This window comes from Ranitomeya imitator, chromosome 2, assembly GCF_032444005.1.
Source record: "Ranitomeya imitator isolate aRanImi1 chromosome 2, aRanImi1.pri, whole genome shotgun sequence".
NCBI lineage: Eukaryota > Metazoa > Chordata > Amphibia > Anura > Dendrobatidae > Ranitomeya > Ranitomeya imitator.
Genome location: NC_091283.1, coordinates 317,622,782 through 317,644,672, shown reverse-complemented (window position 1 = coordinate 317,644,672; position 21,891 = coordinate 317,622,782). Strand labels below are relative to the sequence as shown.

Below are 21,891 nucleotides of genomic sequence, written 5' to 3'. Positions count from 1 at the left end.
AGAGAACACGTGCTCTATGGGACACATATATCCACGGCTCATAGGAGGGGGGAGCGGTCACTGTGGCCTCCTCCTGCTGTCACCGTCACTCTACAGACAGACGGAATGAGAGGACACGTGCTCTATGGGACACATACAGTGGGGCAAAAAAGTATTTAGTCAGTCAGCAATAGTGCAAGTTCCACCACTTAAAAAGATGAGAGGCGTCTGTAATTTACATCATAGGTAGACCTCAACTATGGGAGACAAACTGAGAAAAAAAAATCCAGAAAATCACATTGTCTGTTTTTTTAACATTTTATTTGCATATTATGGTGGAAAATAAGTATTTGGTCAGAAACAAAATTTCATCTCAATACTTTGTAATATATCCTTTGTTGGCAATGACAGAGGTCAAACGTTTTCTGTAAGTCTTCACAAGGTTGCCACACACTGTTGTTGGTATGTTGGCCCATTCCTCCATGCAGATCTCCTCTACAGCAGTGATGTTTTTGGCTTTTCGCTTGGCAACACGGACTTTCAACTCCCTCCAAAGGTTTTCTATAGGGTTGAGATCTGGAGACTGGCTAGGCCACTCTAGGACCTTGAAATGCTTCTTACGAAGCCGCTCCTTCGTTGCCCTGGCGGTGTGCTTTGGATCATTGTCATGTTGAAAGACCCAGCCACGTTTCATCTTCAATGCTCTTGCTGATGGAAGGAGGTTTGCACTCAAAATCTCACGATACATGGCCCCATTCATTCTTTCATGTACCCGGATGAGTCGTCCTGGCCCCTTTGCAGAGAAACAGCCCCAAAGCATGATGTTTCCACCACCATGCTTTACAGTAGGTATGGTGTTTGATGGATGCAACTCAGTATTCTTTTTCCTCCAAACACGACAAGTTGTGTTTCTACCAAACAGTTCCAGTTTGGTTTCATCAGACCATAGGACATTCTCCCAAAACTCCTCTGGATCATCCAAATGCTCTCTAGCAAACTTCAGACGGGCCCGGACATGTACTGGCTTAAGCAGTGGGACACGTCTGGCACTGCAGGATCTGAGTCCATGGTGGCGTAGTGTGTTACTTATGGTAGGCCTTGTTACATTGGTCCCAGCTCTCTGCAGTTCATTCACTAGGTCCCCCCGCGTGGTTCTGGGATTTTTGCTCACTGTTCTTGTGATCATTCTGACCCCACGGGGTGGGATTTTGCGTGGAGCCCCAGATCGAGGGAGATTATCAGTGGTCTTGTATGTCTTCCATTTTCTAATTATTGCTCCCACTGTTGATTTCTTCACTCCAAGCTGGTTGGCTATTGCAGATTCAGTCTTCCCAGCCTGGTGCAGGGCTACAATTTTGTTTCTGGTGGCCTTTGACAGCTCTTTGGTCTTCACCATAGTGGAGTTTGGAGTCAGACTGTTTGAGGGTGTGCACAGGTGTCTTTTTATACTGATAACAAGTTTAAACAGGTGCCATTACTACAGGTAATGAGTGGAGGAAAGAGGAGACTCTAAAAGAAGAAGTTACAGGTCTGTGAGAGCCAGAAATCTTGATTGTTTGTTTCTGACCAAATACTTATTTTCCACCATAATATGCAAAAAAAATGATAAAAAAACAGACAATGTGATTTTCTGGATTTTTTTTTCTCAGTTTGTCTCCCATAGTTGAGGTCTACCTATGATGTAAATTACAGACGCCTCTCATCTTTTTAAGTGGTGGAACTTGCACTATTGCTGACTGACTAAATACTTTTTTGCCCCACTGTATATCCACGGCTCATAGGAGGGGGGGAGCGGTCACTGTGGCCTCCTCCTGCTGTCACCGTCACTCTACAGACAGGCGGAATGAGAGGACACATGCTCTATGGGACACATATATCTACGGCTCATAGGAGGAGGGAGCGGTCACTGTGGTCTCCTCCTGCTGTCACCGTCACACTACATACAGACGGAATGAGAGGACACGTGCTCTATGGGACATATATATCCACGGCTCATAGGAGGGGGGGAGCGGTCACTGTGGCCTCCTCCTGCTGTCACCGTCACTCTACAGACAGGCGGAATGAGAGGACACATGCTCTATGGGACACATATATCTACGGCTCATAGGAGGAGGGAGCGGTCACTGTGGTCTCCTCCTGCTGTCACCGTCACACTACATACAGACGGAATGAGAGGACACATGCTCTATGGGACATATATATCCACGGCTCATAGGAGGGGGAGCGGTCACTGTGGCCTCCTCCTGCTGTCACCGTCACTCTACAGACAGGTGGAATGAGAGGACACGTGCTCTATGGGACACATATATCTACGGCTCATAGGAGGGGGGAGCGGTCACTGTGGCCTCCTTCTGCTGTCACCGTCACTCTACATACAGACGGAATGAGAGGACACATGCTCTATGGGACACATATATCTACGGCTCATAGGAGGAGGGAGCGGTCACTGTGGCCTCCTCCTGCTGTCACCGTCACACTACATACAGACGGAATGAGAGGACACATGCTCTATGGGACACATATATCTACGGCTCATAGGAGGGAGGAGCGGTCACTGTGGCTTCCTCCTGCTGTCACCGTCACTCTACAGACAGACGGAATGAGAGGACACGTGCTCTATGGGACACATATATCCACGGCTCATAGGAGGGGGGGAGCGGTCACTGTGGCCTCCTCCTGCTGTCACCGTCACTCTACAGACAGACGGAATGAGAAAACACGTGCTCTATGGGAAACATATATCTACGGCTCATAGGAGGGAGGAGCGGTCACTGTGGCCTCCTCCTGCTGTCACCGTCACTCTACAGACAGACGGAATGAGAGGACACATGCTCTATGGGACACATATATCCACGGCTCATAGGAGGGGGGAGCGGTCACTGTGGCCTCCTCCTGCTGTCACCGTCACTCTACAGACAGACGGAATGAGAAAACACGTGCTCTATGGGACACATATATCCACGGCTCATAGGAGGGAGGAGCGGTCACTGTGGCCTCCTCCTGCTGTCACCGTCACTCTACAGACAGACGGAATGAGAGGACACATGCTCTATGGGACACATATATCCACGGCTCATAGGAGGGGGGAGCGGTCACTGTGGCTTCCTCCTGCTGTCACCGTCACTCTACAGACAGACGGAATGAGAAAACACGTGCTCTATGGGACATATATATCCACGGCTCATAGGAGGGGGGAGCGGTCACTGTGGCCTCCTCCTGCTGTCACCGTCACTCTACAGACAGACGGAATGAGAAAACACGTGCTCTATGGGACACATATATCCACGGCTCATAGGAGGGGGGAGCGGTCACTGTGGCCTCCTCCTGCTGTCACCGTCACTCTACAGACAGACGGAATGAACAGCTGGACGCCATGTGCTTATGGAGACGTCTACCATCCTCCATCACAGGGACAGACGCCATTTACCATTCAGAATCTCAGGAAAGTTGGGGAACAGACATGAGATGGACGATCTCTGTGGAACTACTTCACCGAGTTTATGCTTTGCTGCAATCTGGGTTTTCACATTTTGATGACAATATCAGGACATTTCTGTTTAGGAGCATCGCATCTGATACAGAGTCCTGATTGGATAACTATAAGAAAAAAGCCAAAATAACAGCCGGCGTCCCCCCCCCTCTCGCACACCGTCCCCCCGCACACAGCCGGCGTCCCCCCCCCCCCTCTCGCACACCGTCCCCCCGCACACAGCCGGCGTCCCCCCCCCCCCTCTCGCACACCGTCCCCCCGCACACAGCCGGCGTCCCCCCGCACACAGTCCCCCCGCACACCGTCGCCCCCACACGGTCACTCACCGCCTCAGCCGCCGCTCAGTGACAGGAGCCGCTGAATTCTCACTGTGCAGAATTAAAATCCTGACGTTCAGCAGACATAACCCCGCCCACTCACTCAAAACTCCACCCACTCATCCATTTAATTGGTTACTGACAAGCGGGTGGGGTTGTTGTCATACGTGGGCGGAGTTTCAGTTGCATTACAGCGACATAAATATACGATCACAGATTGTGAACTCATATTTAATAGGCATTCACTCTGTGCCGCGCTCAGTGTACTGTGCGCCTGCGCAGTGTCCGTCCTTTCCTCACACAGCAGCTCCGGGATTCTACAGCCTCTTGGTGAGAAGGGGGCGGGCTGGAGTAAAGGAGTGACGCCCAGTGAGCGGTGACGTCACTGTACGGTGCGCCTGCGTACTGTCCGTCCTCTCCTCACACAGCAGCTCCGGGATCCTACAGCCTAAAGCTATGGTTGAACCTAGAGTGTATGGGCTCCTTCCAGGTCTTGACTGCAGCCCATACAGTGTAGCTGGCTCACTACTGAAGATGCTAGTGTGTATGGGCTGCAGTCAGGTATATATTCTTGAAGATGGCAGACTTTATGGGCGGCTGCCTGGCCCTGACTGCAGTAAATACATGACACTAGACTGTATGTGCTCCTTCAAGGTATAAATTATTAAAGCCAGCAGAATATATGGGCTCCTGCCAGGTCCTGACTGCAGCCCATACAGTGTAGTCAGCTCACTGGTGAAGACACTAGACTGTATGGGCTCCTGTCAGGTGTATATTATTGTAGATACAGACTGTACGGGCTCCTGTCAGGTGTATATTATTGTAGATACAGACTGTACGGGCTCCTGTCAGGTGTATATTACTGTAGATACAGACTGTACGGGCTCCTGTCAGGTGTATATTATTGTAGATACAGACTGTATGGGCTCCTGTCAGGTGTATATTATTGTAGATACAGACTGTACGGGCTCCTGTCAGGTGTATATTATTGTAGATATAGACTGTACGGGCTCCTGTCAGGTATATAGTATTGTAGATACAGACTGTACGGGCTCCTGTCAGGTATATATTATTGTAGATATAGACTGTACGGGCTCCTGTCAGGTATATATTATTGTAGATACAGACAGTACGGACTCCTGTCAGGTATATATTATTGTAGATATAGACTGTACGGGCTCCTGTCAGGTATATATTATTGTAGATATAGACTGTACGGGCTCCTGTCAGGTATATAGTATTGTAGATACAGACTGTACGGGCTCCTGTCAGGTGTATATTATTGTAGATACAGACTGTACGGGCTCCTGTCAGGTGTATATTACTGTAGATACAGACTGTACGGGCTCCTGTCAGGTATATATTATTGTAGATATAGACTGTATGGGCTCCTGTCAGGTGTATATTATTGTAGATACAGACTGTACGGGCTCCTGTCAGGTGTATATTATTGTAGATACAGACTGTACGGGCTCCTGTCAGGTGTATATTACTGTAGATATAGACTGTATGGGCTCCTGTCAGGTGTATATTATTGTAGATACAGACTGTACGGGCTCCTGTCAGGTATATATTATTGTAGATATAGACTGTACGGGCTCCTGTCAGGTGTATATTACTGTAGATACAGACTGTACGGGCTCCTGTCAGGTATATATTATTGTAGATATAGACTGTACGGGCTCCTGTCAGGTATATAGTATGGTAGATACAGACTGTACGGGCTCCTGTCAGGTATATATTATTGTAGATATAGACTGTACGGGCTCCTGTCAGGTATATATTATTGTAGATACAGACTGTACGGGCTCCTGTCAGGTATATAGTATTATTGTAGATATAGACTGTACGGGCTCCTGTCAGGTATATATTATTGTAGATATAGACTGTATGGGCTCCTGTCAGGTATATATTATTGTAGATACAGACTGTACGGGCTCCTGTCAGGTGTATATTATTGTAGATATAGACTGTACGGGCTCCTGTCAGGTATATATTATTGTAGATACAGACTGTACGGGCTCCTGTCAGGTATATAGTATTATTGTAGATATAGACTGTACGGGCTCCTGTCAGGTATATATTATTGTAGATATAGACTGTATGGGCTCCTGTCAGGTATATATTATTGTAGATACAGACTGTACGGGCTCCTGTCAGGTATATAGTATTGTAGATACAGACTGTACGGGCTCCTGTCAGGTATATATTATTGTAGATATAGACTGTACGGGCTCCTGTCAGGTATATATTATTGTAGATACAGACAGTACGGACTCCTGTCAGGTATATATTATTGTAGATATAGACTGTACGGGCTCCTGTCAGGTATATATTATTGTAGATATAGACTGTACGGGCTCCTGTCAGGTATATAGTATTGTAGATACAGACTGTACGGGCTCCTGTCAGGTGTATATTATTGTAGATACAGACTGTACGGGCTCCTGTCAGGTGTATATTACTGTAGATACAGACTGTACGGGCTCCTGTCAGGTATATATTATTGTAGATATAGACTGTATGGGCTCCTGTCAGGTGTATATTATTGTAGATACAGACTGTACGGGCTCCTGTCAGGTGTATATTATTGTAGATACAGACTGTACGGGCTCCTGTCAGGTGTATATTACTGTAGATATAGACTGTATGGGCTCCTGTCAGGTGTATATTATTGTAGATACAGACTGTACGGGCTCCTGTCAGGTATATATTATTGTAGATATAGACTGTACGGGCTCCTGTCAGGTGTATATTACTGTAGATACAGACTGTACGGGCTCCTGTCAGGTATATATTATTGTAGATATAGACTGTACGGGCTCCTGTCAGGTATATAGTATGGTAGATACAGACTGTACGGGCTCCTGTCAGGTATATATTATTGTAGATATAGACTGTACGGGCTCCTGTCAGGTATATATTATTGTAGATATAGACTGTACGGGCTCCTGTCAGGTATATATTACTGTAGATACAGACTGTACGGGCTCCTGTCAGGTATATATTATTGTAGATATAGACTGTACGGGCTCCTGTCAGGTATGTATTATTGTAGATATGGACTGTACGGGCTCCTGTCAGGTGTATATTACTGTAGATACAGACTGTACGGGCTCCTGTCAGGTATATATTATTGTAGATATAGACTGTACGGGCTCCTGTCAGGTGTATATTATTGTAGATATAGACTGTACGGGCTCCTGTCAGGTATATAGTATGGTAGATACAGACTGTATGGGCTCCTGTCAGGTGTATATTATTGTAGATATAGACTGTACGGGCTCCTGTCAGGTATATATTATTGTAGATATAGACTGTACGGGCTCCTGTCAGGTGTATATTATTGTAGATATAGACTGTACGGGCTCCTGTCAGGTATATATTATTGTAGATATAGACTGTACGGGCTCCTGTCAGGTATATATTATTGTAGATACAGACTGTACGGACTCCTGTCAGGTATATATTACTGTAGATATAGACTGTACGGACTCCTGTCAGGTATATATTATTGTAGATATAGACTGTATGGGCTCCTGTCAGGTATATATTATTGTAGATACAGACTGTACGGGCTCCTGACAGGTATATATTATTGTAGATATAGACTGTACGGGCTCCTGTCAGGTATATATTATTGTAGATACAGACTGTACGGACTCCTGTCAGGTATATATTATTGTAGATACAGACTGTACAGACTCCTGTCAGGTATATATTATTGTAGATATAGACTGTACGGGCTCCTGTCAGGTATATATTATTGTAGATACAGACTGTACGGGCTCCTGTCAGGTATATATTATTGTAGATACAGACTGTACGGGCTCCTGACAGGTATATATTATTGTAGATATAGACTGTACAGACTCCTGTCAGGTATATATTATTGTAGATACAGACTGTACGGGCTCCTGACAGGTATATATTATTGTAGATATAGACTGTACGGGCTCCTGTCAGGTATATATTATTGTAGATACAGACTGTACGGGCTCCTGACAGGTATATATTATTGTAGATATAGACTGTACGGGCTCCTGTCAGGTATATATTATTGTAGATACAGACTGTACGGACTCCTGTCAGGTATATATTATTGTAGATACAGACTGTACAGACTCCTGTCAGGTATATATTATTGTAGATATAGACTGTACGGGCTCCTGTCAGGTATATATTATTGTAGATATAGACTGTACGGGCTCCTGTCAGGTATATATTATTGTAGATACAGACTGTACGGGCTCCTGACAGGTATATATTATTGTAGATACAGACTGTACAGACTCCTGTCAGGTATATATTATTGTAGATATAGACTGTACGGGCTCCTGTCAGGTATATATTATTGTAGATATAGACTGTACGGGCTCCTGTCAGGTATATATTATTGTAGATACAGACTGTACGGGCTCCTGTCAGGTATATATTATTGTAGATACAGACTGTACGGGCTCCTGACAGGTATATATTATTGTAGATATAGACTGTACAGACTCCTGTCAGGTATATATTATTGTAGATACAGACTGTACGGGCTCCTGACAGGTATATATTATTGTAGATATAGACTGTACGGGCTCCTGTCAGGTATATATTATTGTAGATACAGACTGTACGGGCTCCTGTCAGGTATATATTATTGTAGATACAGACTGTACAGACTCCTGTCAGGTATATATTATTGTAGATATAGACTGTACGGGCTCCTGTCAGGTATATATTATTGTAGATATGGACTGTACGGGCTCCTGTCAGGTGTATATTATTGTAGATATAGACTGTACGGGCTCCTGTCAGGTATATATTATTGTAGATACAGACTGTACGGGCTCCTGTCAGGTATATAGTATTATTGTAGATATAGACTGTACGGGCTCCTGTCAGGTATATATTATTGTAGATATAGACTGTATGGGCTCCTGTCAGGTGTATATTATTGTAGATATAGACTGTACGGGCTCCTGTCAGGTATATATTATTGTAGATACAGACTGTACGGGCTCCTGTCAGGTATATATTATTGTAGATACAGACTGTACGGGCTCCTGTCAGGTATATATTATTGTAGATATAGACTGTATGGGCTCCTGTCAGGTATATAGTATTATTGTAGATATAGACTGTATGGGCTCCTGTCAGGTATATATTATTGTAGATATAGACTGTACGGGCTCCTGTCAGGTATATATTATTGTAGATACAGACTGTACGGGCTCCTGTCAGGTATATATTATTGTAGATATAGACTGTATGGGCTCCTGTCAGGTATATATTATTGTAGATACAGACTGTATGGGCTCCTGTCAGGTATATATTATTGTAGATACAGACTGTACGGGCTCCTGTCAGGTATATATTATTGTAGATACAGACTGTACGGGCTCCTGTCAGGTGTATATTATTGTAGATACAGACTGTACGGACTCCTGTCAGGTATATATTATTGTAGATATAGACTGTACGGGCTCCTGTCAGGTATATAGTATTATTGTAGATATAGACTGTATGGGCTCCTGTCAGGTATATATTATTGTAGATATAGACTGTATGGGCTCCTGTCAGGTATATATTATTGTAGATACAGACTGTATGGGCTCCTGTCAGGTATATATTATTGTAGATACAGACTGTACGGGCTCCTGTCAGGTATATATTATTGTAGATACAGACTGTACGGGCTCCTGTCAGGTGTATATTATTGTAGATACAGACTGTACGGACTCCTGTCAGGTATATATTATTGTAGATATAGACTGTACGGGCTCCTGTCAGGTATATATTATTGTAGATACAGACTGTACGGGCTCCTGTCAGGTGTATATTATTGTAGATATAGACTGTACGGGCTCCTGTCAGGTATATAGTATTGTAGATACAGACTGTACGGGCTCCTGTCAGGTGTATATTATTGTAGATACAGACTGTACGGGCTCCTGTCAGGTATATAGTATTGTAGATATAGACTGTACGGGCTCCTGTCAGGTATATATTATTGTAGATACAGACTGTACGGGCTCCTGTCAGGTATATATTATTGTAGATACAGACTGTACGGGCTCCTGTCAGGTATATATTATTGTAGATATAGACTGTACGGGCTCCTGTCAGGTATATAGTATTGTAGATACAGACTGTACGGGCTCCTGTCAGGTGTATATTATTGTAGATATAGACTGTACGGGCTCCTGTCAGGTATATATTATTGTAGATACAGACTGTACGGGCTCCTGTCAGGTGTATATTATTGTAGATATAGACTGTACGGGCTCCTGTCAGGTATATATTATTGTAGATATAGAATGTACGGGCTCCTGTCAGGTATATAGTATGGTAGATACGGACTGTACGGGCTCCTGTCAGGTATATATTATTGTAGATATGGACTGTACGGGCTCCTGTCAGGTATATATTATTGTAGATACGGACTGTACGGGCTCCTGTCAGGTATATATTATTGTAGATATAGAATGTACGGGCTCCTGTCAGGTATATAGTATGGTAGATACGGACTGTACGGGCTCCTGTCAGGTATATATTATTGTAGATACAGACTGTACGGGCTCCTGTCAGGTATATAGTATGGTAGATACAGACTGTACGGGCTCCTGTCAGGTATATAGTATGGTAGATACAGACTGTACGGACTCCTGTCAGGTATATATTAGTGATATCAGAATGTATGGGCCCCTGTCAGGTATATATTAGTGATGATATCAGAATGTATGGGCCCCTGTCAGGTATATATTAGTGATATCAGAATGTATGGGCCCCTGTCAGGTATATATTACTGATGATATCAGAATGTATGGGCCCCTGTCAGGTATATATGCTGCGATTGTTCTCGTATGCCGATTTGGCATGAAAAAATAATCACAGATGTGATCTGCCCCATAGATTAACACTGGTCCGAGTGCCATGCGATGTTTTCTCACATAGCGCTCGTCCGTATTCTACGCTAGTGTGACCCCGGCCTTAAACTTATGAAGAGACACAGACCACCTGCAGTTCAGCCATCATCAATATTTAAGCTACAAGTTTTTCACCATCCAAAAAATGCTATTTTTTACCTAGTTCCATAGGTTTCTTAAAGGGAACCTGTTACCAGGTTTTCCCCATATATAGTACCACCAGAACCTATATGCCCTTATACACAGCCTTCTAGAGTGCTGTACCGTACATACCGTATATACTCGAGTATAAGCCGAGATTTTCAGCCCACTTTTTTGGGCTGAAAGTGACCCTCTCGGCTTATACTCAAGTCATTGTCGGTGGGGGAGAGGGGAGCGGCGGCTGTCACATACTCACCTGCTCCCGGCGCGGTCCCTGCATGTCCGATGGTCTCCGGGCAGCTCTTCCTTTGTTCAGCGGTAACGTGGTACCGCTCATTAAAGTAATGAATATGGAATATGGACGCTGCCGACTCCCGGAGACCATCTGACAGTGAGAAGCTGCCAGGGACCGCGTCGGGAGCAGGTGAGTATGACGGGGGAGGTGAGCATTGCGCGATATTCACCTCTCCCCTTTCCACCGCTGCGGGACGCTCTGTCCTCTGGCTGTGACTGTTTAGGTCAGAGGGCACGATGACGTAGTGTGCGCGCTGCCCTCTGCCTGAACAGTCAGTGCAGAGGATGGAAGACAGAGCAGCGCGCAGCAGTGGAAAGTGCCGGGGGCCTGAGCGAAGAGAGGCGAGTATGTGATTTTTTTTTTTTATTCGCAGCAGCAGCAAATGGGGCATAATGTGTGGAGCATCTCATGGGGCATAATCTATGGAGCATTTTATGGGGCAAAATCTATGGAGCATCTTATGGGGCCATCAACCTTTATGCAGCATTGTATGGGGCAAAAGTTTCTATGGAGCATCTCATGGGGCCATTATTAACATTTGGGCAGCATTATATGGGGCATATTTTAATATGGAGCATCTTATGGGGCCATCATGAACTGTATGGAGCATTATATGGGGCTCCTGATTCAATATGGATATTCAAAAACACTTAACCTACTGATGTCTCAATTAATTTTACTTTTATTCATATCTATTCTTATTTTTGACATTTACCGGTAGCTGCTGCATTTTCCACCCTAGGCTTATACTCGAGTCAATAAGTTTTCCCAGTTGTGGCAAAATTAGGGGGGGGGGGGGGGAAGGGGGTCAGCTTCTACTCGAGTATATACGGTATGTCCCTAAGCCAATGTGCATAATGTAAATAACTTCTTATACTCACCTACGGGGCAGTCCGGTGTTATGTTTGGCGCTGGTCTTCATCTGGCACAGTCCTTCCCGTGGATGATGTGTTCTACATCATCCACACAACCTTCCTCATCACGCTTCTGTGCAGGAACACTTCTCTTCCCTAGCACAAATCAAAGTACTGCAACGGGCAGAAAGAAGTGCGATGCACAGGAGTGTGATGGAAGACACCGTGTGGATGACATAGGACGCGTCATCGACTCAAAGAAAGAAGGACGGTGATAGAAGAGGAGAAGGCACCGGATTAATACTAGCGAAGCCCATTGTATGGGGCTAGGCAAATATGCCACTATCTTAAGGGCATACAGATAGTGGTTGTGCTTTATAAAATGCTGTATATAAGGGTATACAGGCAGTGGGCCTACTATCTATACACAGCATTCTAGAATGCTGTATATAAAAGGCATATAGATAGTGGTCGTACTTTATATGGGGGGGGGGGGGGGGACACAGAAACAATGATTGAATACCCTGTTGTAAGTAAACGGCTACAGTGCAAGAAAATAAAGGGTACTAAGTTAACACTTTTTGGGGGGCCTGAGAAAGGAGTCAGAAAAGAGTATCGGGGCGGACGCGCTGCTGTGAATGTCAGTGTCTATATCTAGCACTGTTCTCTTAAAGTAATTTTACCGGAATAGTTTATTCTGAGCATGGTCTCATAGAAGGGTATATTACCCTTAGGCCGGCGTCACACTAGCGAGTTTTACGGACGTATGAGCACATTAAATACGTCCGTAAAACACGCATTACACACGGCCCAATTATTCTCTATGCCCCAGCTCCTATCTGCCGTATTTTACTGATCCGTATTATACGGCTTTCTACAGCCGTAGAAAATTGCAACATGCTGCGTTTGTCACCGTATTGCGCAAAAAAAAAAAAAAATAAAAAAATAAAAAAAATCGCCAATGCAAGTCTATGGGGGCCCGAAAAATACGGATTACACACGGACCAGCAGTGTGACTTGCGAGAAATACGCAGCGGTGTTAGCGAGAAAAGCCGGCAATTCAGTGCGGTGTACAGTAAAATCACACTGACAGCTTACAATAGAATAGGTAGAATAAATATGTATATATATATATATATATATATATATATAAATAATATGTGTCAGTGAGACACATATATGTATTAATATTTCATCCAGCGCCAAGATAGCTTATAAGCCGGTAATTCAATTGCCGGCTTTTGCTATCTCCTTCCTAAACCCGACATGATATGAGACATGGTTTACATACAGTAAACCATGTCATATCCCCCTTTTTGCATATTCCACACTACTGTTAGTAGTGTGTATGTGCAAAATTTGGCCGTTCTAGCTATTAAATGAAAGGGTTAAATGGCGGAAAAAATTGGCGTGGGCTCCCGCGCAATTTTCTCCGCCAGAGTAGTAAAGCCAGTGACTGAGGGCAGATATTAATAGCCTGGAGAGGGTCCATGGTTATTGCCCCCTCCCCCCCCCCCCCCCCACGGCCCCCAGCCACCCCAGAAAAGGCACATCTGGAAGATACGCCTATTCTGGCACTTGGCCACTCTCTTCCCATTCCCGTGTAGCGGTGGGATATGGGGTAATGAAGGGTTAATGTCACCTTGCTATTGTAAGGAGACATTAAGCCAGATTAATAATGGAGAGGCGTCAATTATGACACCTATCCATTATTAATCCAATTGTATGAAAGAGTAAAAAAAAAAAAACACACATTATTAAAAAGTATTTTAATGAAATAAACACACCGTTTGTTGTAATATTTTATTGTACGCTCAATCCACTGGCTGAAGACCTTCGCTCTGTGACAAAGAAAAAATAAACCAACAATATACATACCTTCCGAGGATCTTTAACATCCCACGTTGTAAATCCATCTGAAGGGGTTAATTTTTTTTACAGCCAGGAGCTCTGCTATAATGCAGCTATGCTCCTGGCTGTAAAACCCAAGCGAATGAATGGAAACTAGGTCAATGACCTGTAGTTACCTTCATTAGCGGTGAGGCGCCCTCTGCTGGATGTCCTTCGAGCGTGGGAAAAATTCAGAAAAGTTCCCAGGCTCGTGTTCATATGAGGACAACCAGCAGAGGGCGCCTCACCGCAAATGAAGGTAACTACAGGTCATTGACCTAGTTTCCATTCATTCGCTGGGGTTTTACAGTCAGGAGCATAGCTGCATTATAGCAGTGCTCCTGGCTGTAAAAAAAAGTTAACCCCTTCAGATGGATTTACAACGTGGGGCGTTACAGATCCTCGGAAGGTATGTATATTGTTGGTTTATTATTTTTTCTGTCACAGAGCGAGGGTCTTCAGCCAGTGGATTGAGCGTACAATAAAATATTACAACAAACGGTGTGTTTATTTCATTAAAATACTTTTTAATGTGTGTGTTTTTTTAACTCTTTCATACAATTGGATTAATAATGGATAGGTGTCATATTTGACGCCTCTCCATTATTAATCTGGCTTAATGTCACATTACAATAGCAAGGTGACATTAACCCTTCATTACCCCATATCCTACCACTACACGGGAATGGGAAGAGAGTGGCCAAGTGCCAGAATAGGCGTATCTTCCAGATGTGCCTTTTCTGGGGTGGCTGGGGGCAGATGTTTTTAGCCGGGAGGGCCAATAACCATGGACCCTCTCCAGGCTATTAATATCTGCCCTCAGTCACTGGCTTTACTACTCTGGCGGAGAAAATTGCGCAGGAGCCCACGCCAATTTTTTCCGCCATTTAACCCTTTAATTTAATAGCTAGAACGGCCAAATTTTGCACATACACACTACTAACATTAGTAGTGCGGAATATGCCAAAAAAAAAAAAAAGGTGGATATGACATGGTTTACTGTATGTAAACCATGTCTCATATCATGTCGGGTTTTTGAAGGAGAAAGCAAAAGGGGGCAATTGAATTACCGGCTTTAAAGCTATCTCGCGCTGGATGAAATATTAATTTCAGCGTCCAAGGTCCGTCACAAAAGAACGGCATATCGCTAGCACGTGCTGAAAATGGCATGCGCTAGCGATGCGCTTCAGCTAAAAATAACATTGCTGTCAATGGGTGCGCTAACAGACCCGTTGCACGGCGTTAATTGCGACATTTTCGCCATGCAATGCAGTCCGTTAGCGTTAACCCATTAACGCAATGTGAACCTAGCTTTACACAGATACATCATGGGCTTGTCCTGCCCTACGCATGAAATGAAAGACTAAAATACAATGTGGAGACTTAATCAGAGCAATGTTTTATTTACATTCAGAACTGGTTTAAGAGGTAAACAATTACCATTTCTCACAGAAATCTCAGACTTTTACCTATAGAAATACTGGATAAATATAATTTTAACATTAGATATAGAAATATTTCTAATTTTATAAAAGTGCATTTTTTTGCATTGAAAAACTTTATGCCTGTCCTTGTTTCATTTTATGCCTTTGCTTGTTTCATTTTATGCATTTGTAAAGTATGGTAAAAATGTAATATGCTGTTGGTGCATGCGGGCAGGACTGTCGGTAGGGTATGTGGCTCTGCCCCCCACCGGGCCTGCCTCCGATGTCTGAGGTTTCGGTGTCCCGGACCAGAGATCATAATACCGGCCTTGAATTGTGAAGGACACGGCAGCCGACCCTGAGAAACATCCAAGGTGGGAACGCCCCATCATGTCGAAAAGAGTCTGCTAGATTCAGGCCTAGCAGACCAGTGCTGGTGGGTTCATGGATGCCAGGAGGGAGCTGGCCTAAAGGAAGGTCTCGTCTTTTCCTGGCGGGTCGGAGAGTTGTCCCGTCGTTTTTTTGCACAGAACATTTCCAAAACAACCAAATTTGAACAGATCTCTTGGGAGGCAGACTTTAGTCCTCTGTTGCAGAAGCGTAGTACTCTTAAACTGATAGGCGCAGAGTAGGACGCACTAGAAAGTCGGCATGCATGATTGTTCAGGGCGCTGGCGGTGTGGACCGGCCACCAGAGAAGGCCTAGACCAAAGCCTGGATATTTTAAGAGCAGGGTCACAGGAGCCTCTGGAAAACGTGGAGGCTGCATGAATAGGAAGGTTTCCTCAGGAGACGTCCACATTGCTCAGGGGAAAACTAGGACATATTTGTCCTGTTTTTTTTTTTTAAAGTAGCCCCCTCACTGCCTCATAGGATATACCAGTCCTTAAGATCACAAATCCTTTTTCGCAGACCGATGATTAAGATGGGCATGGAATAACCTGGATGCAGAGAGGCGAGAGGGTAGGGGGATTCGTGGCATGAACGGTCCTCCGGGGAACCCCAAACACTCTTGATGTGTTAGGGCCTTGCCTCGTAGACCACAGATGACACGGTAGTGACAATTCTAGGTGGGAGATTAGAGTGACAATTCCACTGTCGCCCTCAAAAGCCATATCTGGGAAGAAAAAAAAATAAATCGTTAATAGAAAAAAAAAAACCTAAGGCCTAAACTGGGCTGGGCGGTCCAGACCCATGTCTTCCTCCTACTGACATTAAGCTAAAACGGATTAGCTTTGTGCCAGTTGGTGGTGTACCCTCCTCTACAGGAAATACCTAAAAAAAAAATTTTGCATAGCATAAGCAGCATACACCCATTTTTTTGTGTACCCCAATGAAGCATTAGCCCCCCCACATGAACCAGAAGGCCACACAGAATAACCTCGCTCCCTCAGTCAGAAACATCCACCTCACATTAACCAGCGGACCCCACAGGATAAACCCAAAGCCCACATTCCCTCCCACAAGCGTAAATCTCCATATGACGCCCCCTGCCCCCAACCATAAATCCCATCAGACACCCCCCATCGGATGCCACCCCAGCTTAACCCCCCAGCATAAACCCCCATTGGACGTCCACCCCTCCTCCAAGCATTACTCCCATCGTACACCACGCCCACCCAAGAATAAACCCCCACCGGATGGCCAAACCCCCACCGGACGTGGACCCCCCACCCAGCACAAACCCCTCATCGGACGTCCACCCCCGACCCAGCCTACACCCTCATCGGACGTCCACCCACGACCCAGCCTACACCCTCATCGGACGTCCACCCCGACCCAGCCTAAACCCTCATCGGACGTCCACCCCCGACCCAGCCTAAACCCTCATCGGACGTCCACCCCCGACCCAGCCTAAACCCTCATCAGCCCCCCCCAAATCCAACCCATAAGCAGGTCACCCCCCAATAAAAGGGATCCCTCCGTAAGCAGCATGTCGCCCCCAAATCCCACCACAGGCAGGTCGCCTCCCCACGTCCCACCACAGGCAGGTCGCCTCCCCACGTCCCACCACAGGCAGGTCGCCTCCCCACGTCCCACCACAAGCAGGTCGTCTCCCCACGTCCCACCACAAGCAGGTCGTCTCCCCACGTCCCACCACAAGCAGGTCACCACCACAGGGGTCCCCCAATAGCCTGCAGCAGGTCTCCCCCCACATCCCACAAGCAGATAGCCCTCAAATCCCACCACAGGGGTCCCCCCCCCAATAGACAGGTCACGCCCCCCCAAACCGAACCACAAGCATGTCACCCTCAAACCCCACCACAGGTCTCCCCCACTAAAAAGGGGCCAACCCGTAAGCAGCAGGTCACCCCCAAACCCCACCACAGGGGTCCCCCCACAATAGCCAGCAGCAGCAGGTCCCCCACAACAGCCCACCACAGGGGTCCCCCACAACAGCCCACCACAGGGGTCCCCCACAACAGCCCACCACAGGGGTCCCCCACAATAGCCAGCAGCAGCAGGTGCCCCCCAAAATCTCACCACAGGAGTCCCCCACAATAGCCAGCAGCAGGTGCCCCCCCAAAACCCCACCAGAGGGGTCCCTCACAATAGCCAGCAGCAGCAGGTGCCCCCCCAAAAAGCCCACCACGGGGGTCCCCCACAACAGCCAGCAGCAGCGGTCCCCCCCCCCCCGACCCAGCCTAAACCCTCATCGGACGTCCACCCCCGACCCAGCCTAAACCCTCATCGGACGTCCACCCCCGACCCAGCCTAAACCCTCATCGGACGTCCACCCCCGACCCAGCCTAAACCCTCATCGGACGTCCACCCCCGACCCAGCCTAAACCCTCATCGGACGTCCACCCCCGACCCAGCCTAAACCCTCATCGGACGTCCACCCCCGACCCAGCCTAAACCCTCATCGGACGTCCACCCCCGACCCAGCCTAAACCCTCATCGGACGTCCACCCCCGACCCAGCCTAAACCCTCATCGGACGTCCACCCCCGACCCAGCCTAAACCCTCATCGGACGTCCACCCCCGACCCAGCCTAAACCCTCATCGGACGTCCACCCCCGACCCAGCCTAAACCCTCATCGGACGTCCACCCCCGACCCAGCCTAAACCCTCATCGGACGTCCACCCCCGACCCAGCCTAAACCCTCATCGGACGTCCACCCCCGACCCAGCCTAAACCCTCATCGGACGTCCACCCCCGACCCAGCCTAAACCCTCATCGGACGTCCACCCCCGACCCAGCCTAAACCCTCATCGGACGTCCACCCCCGACCCAGCCTAAACCCTCATCGGACGTCCACCCCCGACCCAGCCTAAACCCTCATCGGACGTCCACCCCCGACCCAGCCTAAACCCTCATCGGACGTCCACCCCCGACCCAGCCTAAACCCTCATCGGACGTCCACCCCCGACCCAGCCTAAACCCTCATCGGACGTCCACCCCCGACCCAGCCTAAACCCTCATCGGACGTCCACCCCCGACCCAGCCTAAACCCTCATCGGACGTCCACCCCCGACCCAGCCTAAACCCTCATCGGACGTCCACCCCCGACCCAGCCTAAACCCTCATCGGACGTCCACCCCCGACCCAGCCTAAACCCTCATCGGACGTCCACCCCCGACCCAGCCTAAACCCTCATCGGACGTCCACCCCCGACCCAGCCTAAACCCTCATCGGACGTCCACCCCCGACCCAGCCTAAACCCTCATCGGACGTCCACCCCCGACCCAGCCTAAACCCTCATCGGACGTCCACCCCCGACCCAGCCTAAACCCTCATCAGCCCCCCCCAAACCCAACCCATAAGCAGGTCACCCCCCAATAAAAGGGATCCCTCCGTAAGCAGCATGTCGCCCCCAAATCCCACCACAGGCAGGTCGCCTCCCCACGTCCCACCACAGGCAGGTCGCCTCCCCACGTCCCACCACAAGCAGGTCGCCTCCCCACGTCCCACCACAAGCAGGTCGCCTCCCCACGTCCCGCCACAAGCAGGTCGCCTCCCCACGTCACGCCACAAGCAGGTCTCCTCCCCACGTCACGCCACAAGCAGGTCACCACCACAGGGGTCCCCCAATAGCCTGCAGCAGGTCTCCCCCCACATCCCACAAGCAGATAGCCCTCAAATCCCACCACAGGGGTCCCCCCCAATAGACAGGTCACGCCACCCCAAACCGAACCACAAGCATGTCACCCTCAAACCCCACCACAGGTCTCCCCCACTAAAAGGGGTCCACCCCGTAAGCAGCAGGTCACCTCCAAACCCCACCACAGGGGTCCCCCCACAATAGCCAGCAGCAGCAGGTCCCCCACAACAGCCCACCACAGGGGTCCCCCACAACAGCCCACCACAGGGGTCCCCCACAACAGCCCACCACAGGGGTCCCCCACAACAGCCCACCACAGGGGTCCCCCACAATAGCCAGCAGCAGCAGGTGCCCCCCAAAATCTCACCACAGGGGTCCCCCACAATAGCCAGCAGCAGGTGCCCCCCCAAAACCCCACCAGAGGGGTCCCTCACAATAGCCAGCAGCAGCAGGTGCCCCCCCAAAAAGCCCACCACGGGGGTCCCCCACAACAGCCAGCAGCAGCGGTCCCCCCCCCCAAAAAAAGCCCACAACAGCCAGCAGCAGCAGTGCCCCCCAAGAAGCCCACCACAGGCGTCCTCCACAACAGCCAGCAGCAGCGGTGCCCCCCAAAAAAAGCCCACCACGGGGTTCCCCCACAGCAGCAGCGGTGCCCCCCCCCCAAAAGCCCACCACGGGGGTCCCCCACAGCAGCAGCGGTGCCCCAAAAAGCCCACCACGGGGGTCCCCCACAACAGCGGTCCCCCCCCCAAAAAAAAAAGCCCACAACAGCCAGCAGCAGCGGTCCCCCCCACAAAAAAAAGCCCACCACGGGGGTCCCCCACAACAGCCAGCAGCAGCAGTGCCCCCCCAAAAAGCCCACCACAGGGGTCCCCCACAACAGCCAGCAGCAGAGGTGCCCCCCCAAAAAGCCCACCACGGGGGTCCACCACAACAGCCAGCAGCGGTGCCCCCCCATAAAGCCCACCACGGGGGTCCCCCACAAAAGCCAGCAGCGGTCCCCCCAAAAAGCCCACCACGGGGGTCCCCCACAACAGTCAGCAGCAGAGGTGCACCCCATAAAGCCCACCACGGGGGTCCCCCACAACAGCCAGCAGCAGCGGTGCCCCCCCAAAAAGCCCACCACGGGGGTCCCCAACAACAGCGGTCCCCGCCCCCAAAAAAAGCCCACAACAGCCAGCAGCAGCGGTCCCCCCCCAAAAAAAAGCCCACCACGGGGGTCCCCCACAACAGCCAGCAGCAGCGGTGCCCTCCCCAAGAAGCCCACCACAGGGGTCCCCCACAACAGCCAGCAGCAGAGGTGCCCCCCCAAAAAGCCCACCACGGGGGTCCACCACAACAGCCAGCAGCAGAGGTGCCCCCCAAAAAGCCCACCACGGGGGTCCCCCACAACAGCCAGCAGCAGCGGTGCCCCCCCCATAAAGCCCACCACAGGGGTCCCCCACAACAGCCAGCAGCAGCGGTCCCCCCCCCAAAAAGCCCACCATGGGGGTCCCCCACAACAGCAGCGGTGCCCCCCCCAAAAAAAACCACCACGGGTGTCCCCCACAACAGCAGCGGTGCCCCCCAAAAGCCCACCACTGGGGTCCCCCACAACAGCAGCGGTGCCCCCCAAAAGCCCACCACGGGGGTCCCACACAACAGCAGCGGTCCCCCAAAAAAGCCCACCACGGGGGTCCCCAACAGCAGCAGCGGTGCCCCCCCACACAGACAAGCAGGTCGCCAACCACAGGGCCTCTCCCCAATAGCAAGCAGCATTTTTTCACCCTGAAACCACTAACCTCCATGTGCCACGCCGTCCACAAGCTATAAACATGCTGCTTTGCTTTGCCGCCTCCATGATGTGACTGAGAACACGCCCCCTCCTGATAGGACACGCCCCCGGAGATGACGTCACACCTGGAAGGAGCCCATACACTCTAGCATTTAACGATTAGGGCTGCTCTGTGTGCACAGGACCTGTGATGAGGTCACAGGAGGGGAGGAGTCAGGGGTCACATGATCAGGGGCCTCAGTGTATGCAGAACTCTGCTGTGCTGGTTGCCATGGTGCTGGATGAGGGGAAGTTTATGTGTGCGGTCAGGAGGGGTTTACAGTGTGGATGTAGCAGAGCCGTGTGTGTACGAGGTGTACGGAGCAGAGCCGTGTGTGTATGAGGTGTACGGAGCAGAGCCGTGTGTGTACGAGGTGTACGGAGCGGAGCGTGTGTGTACGAGGTGTACGGAGTGGAGCCGTGTGTGTACGAGGTGTACGGAGTGGAGCCGTGTGTGTACGAGGTGTACGGAGCAGAGCCAGGCGTGTATTGAGCGGAGCCCTGTTTGTATGGGGTCCTGTGTACTGACCAACCGTATACCCCCAGCTTCGGTCACAGACCCCCTCTGTGTACGCTGTATACACCCGTATACCCTCAGCTTCGGTCACAGAAACCCCTCTGTGTACGCTGTATACACCCGTAAACCCCCAGCTTCGGTCACAGACCCCCTCTGTGTACGCTGTATACACCCGCATACCCTCAGCTTCGGTCACAGACCCCCTCTG

General features: G+C 49.2%; 1 protein-coding gene and 1 long non-coding RNA gene across 2 annotated transcripts in view; both read right to left on the bottom strand.

Moving 5' to 3' along the window:
• Positions 1-3,929, bottom strand: part of LOC138663454 (oocyte zinc finger protein XlCOF6-like) — an 84,401-nt gene extending 80,472 nt beyond the window's left edge. The window contains exon 1 of the mRNA XM_069749663.1: positions 3,796-3,929. The gene's annotated coding sequence lies outside the window, so the exon portion shown is untranslated. The remainder of the gene's footprint in view (positions 1-3,795) is intronic.
• Positions 3,930-15,263: 11,334 nt separating this feature from the next.
• LOC138663449 (uncharacterized) lies at positions 15,264-21,359 on the bottom strand. The gene is made up of 2 exons (XR_011318190.1): positions 21,135-21,359; positions 15,264-16,424 (listed from the first exon to the last, which is right to left on the bottom strand). It is a non-coding gene; the product is annotated as an uncharacterized lncRNA (long non-coding RNA).
• Between the last annotated feature and the right edge of the window lie 532 nt (positions 21,360-21,891).